The sequence below is a fragment of the Panicum virgatum genome, chromosome 7K (genome assembly GCF_016808335.1).
Source record: "Panicum virgatum strain AP13 chromosome 7K, P.virgatum_v5, whole genome shotgun sequence".
Classification (NCBI taxonomy): Eukaryota; Viridiplantae; Streptophyta; class Magnoliopsida; order Poales; family Poaceae; genus Panicum; species Panicum virgatum.
In genome coordinates this window covers 20,709,862-20,712,313 of record NC_053142.1, presented here as the reverse complement: position 1 = coordinate 20,712,313, position 2,452 = coordinate 20,709,862, and the positions used below count along the sequence as shown (strand labels likewise).

The 2,452-nt window shown below is 46.5% G+C and overlaps 1 non-coding gene across 1 annotated transcript; it reads left to right on the top strand.

Moving 5' to 3' along the window:
- Positions 1-1,713: 1,713 nt before the first annotated feature.
- On the top strand, positions 1,714-1,822 carry LOC120643291. The gene has a single exon (XR_005662970.1). It is a non-coding gene; the product is annotated as a small nucleolar RNA R71 (small nucleolar RNA).
- The last annotated feature ends 630 nt before the right edge of the window (positions 1,823-2,452 follow it).

Here is a 2,452-nt window from a genome sequence, read left to right as displayed (position 1 = left end):
AGTTTGCTCGAAAAGATGTCCAAATTATTTTTCCTAAAGGATTTTAAAACTCAGAAAATATTTTTGGTCTTTTTGTAAAAAGGGAAAAATGCTAGAAAAATTCCAGCATGCAGAAAACAATTTTGAAAATTTCAAACATGCAGTGGAGAAAAATAAATAAGGTGTAAAGAAAATGTTGAAAAGCGGAGAAAGCAAATATGAGATAAATACCAATTTACCTTTGGCAAGGGCGCGTCGTTTAAAGTCCGACGTGCACGACTTTTCTCCGTCGTTCTTACCATTCATCGGCTCGTCCTGGAGAACTGGACGAGGCCGAACTCTCGACCTTCCGCCACACCTTCTTTTCCTTCTTCTTTCTTTTAGGTGCGGAGGGTCGTTGTTCTGGCTGGGGTTCGGGTGCCCCCTAGAGTGCTTACCCTTCACTGTCTTGTTGGATCATGAAGCGCTGCTCTTCCTTCTTCTTGAACCTGAAAAACATATCCTCCCTTCCGACACGGAAATGGATTTCTCCCTTTCTGACATCGATCCTTGCCTTGGCAGACCTTAGAAAAGGTCGCCCAAGTATGAGGTCGACTCCGAGGTCGCCCTCCATATCCATTACCACAAAGTCGGCAAGGATGAAGGAGTCTCATACTCGTACAAAAACGTGTTCGGCTATCCCCTCGGGATACCGAATGGTTGAATCTGCAAGCTGTACGAGCATAGTTGTTTTGGGAAAGAGCAGGATATTCAAGTGCTTCATATATTACTTTGGACATTATATTCACGCTTGCCCCTAGATCGCATAGGCATCGCTCGAAGTGTTTGATGTAGATCGAGAAGCTGATCATGGGGACCCCTGGATCCTCTTGCACCGTTGCCACCATGCCATCCCAAACATCGTTCCTTGGGGGATAGTACCTACCTGCATGGTTATTACGTGGAGGCCTACGGGACGAGTTACCCCATCCGGTAGACACCATGCTGACATTTTCAATGGGAGACTCAGGTTGCCCCAGGATCTTCCCGCTCTCAACAGCAGGTAACGAAGCAACAATTTGTGCAAGCTGGGTTTCGATCATTTTGTTGAAACTTAACTCATTTTTAAGAGTTGAAGACAAAGTTTCAAGCTTGACATTTAAACTTTCCAGGGATTTGTCATTGGCCAAAAGCTTTTTATTTATATTTTTGTTGATTTTAACTTGGCCAAGAACAAGTTCTCTCAAGGGAGGTTAGTTTGAATTGAAATTCGAATTATAAGAAGGATTGTAGTTATTACCTCCCTGAAAAGGTGGACGTGGCTGGTTCCACCCCTGGCCCCCTTGTTGTGGACGGTACCCGTTGTTGTTGTTGTTGAGGTAGGCGCAGTCTTCACGGGTTTCGGGGCAATCGTTCCCCTAATGTCCATCATTACCACAGACTTCGCACGTGAAGTGCGAACCCATGGCATAAACGGGAGCATGGATTGGTTGTTTGCTCCCTTCCTCCATCTTCTTGATTAGGAGGTCTAGCTTCGTGGCAATGATATCCGTCTCTTTGACGGTATGCATGCCTTTTGTATGGGGTTGGAGTCGTTCATCGCTCCACCCCTGATTGGAGACCATCTTGTCGACCAATTCTTTTGCTTTGGCGATAGTCAGGTCGAGGAAGGCTCCTCTAGCAGCAGCATCAATATTGGCTCGAGATGTCATTGTGAGCCTGTTGTAGAAGCTTTGCAGGATGAGCCACTTGTCCATGCCATGATGAGGACAGGCCAGGATGTATTCCTGCAGCCTCTCCCAAGCTTCTGGGATGGATTCCATCCCTGTCTGCTGGAAACCTGAAATTCTCCCGCATAGGGCATTTGTTTTGCCCAGCGGGAAGAATTTTGCGAGGAACGCCTTGGAGCATTTGGCCCAGGTGTCGATGTCCTTTTCTTTATAAAACCACTATTTCGCCTTCCCCAGGAGGGAAAAGGGAAACAGACGAAGCTTGACAACGTCGGCGGTGACACCCCGTATTACAACGGTGTCGCAGAGCTCCAGAAAATTCTGCAAATGTGCATTTGCGTCCTCATTCGGCTTGCCACAGAATGGGCTAGCCTGCACCATGTTGATGAGGCTTGATTTGAGCTCGAAGTTCATGTCCCCAGCCTTGATGTTGGGGCCAGTGGCCACATTGTTGGTGGAGGGGACGGAGAACTCGTGGAGAGTCTTTTCAGCTATAGTCTCAAGAACGAGTGGTGCTTCCGAAATGGATTTCTGTGCCGGGAGGATAGCGAGAGGAGATACGACGCAAGGTCTTGCCCTTCTCACGAGCCTCTCTGGATTGTCTATGTAGTTTTCCGGCAGGGAGAAACCGGTCATACACTACCACTGTCTTCTTTCAAATCAAAAATAAAAGAAGACATAAAGTGACATTAGCCTGAAAGAGTAAAGACTATATACTGAGTACAAGGTCTAAGTTAATATCAGCACAATATCTTTGTTCACAT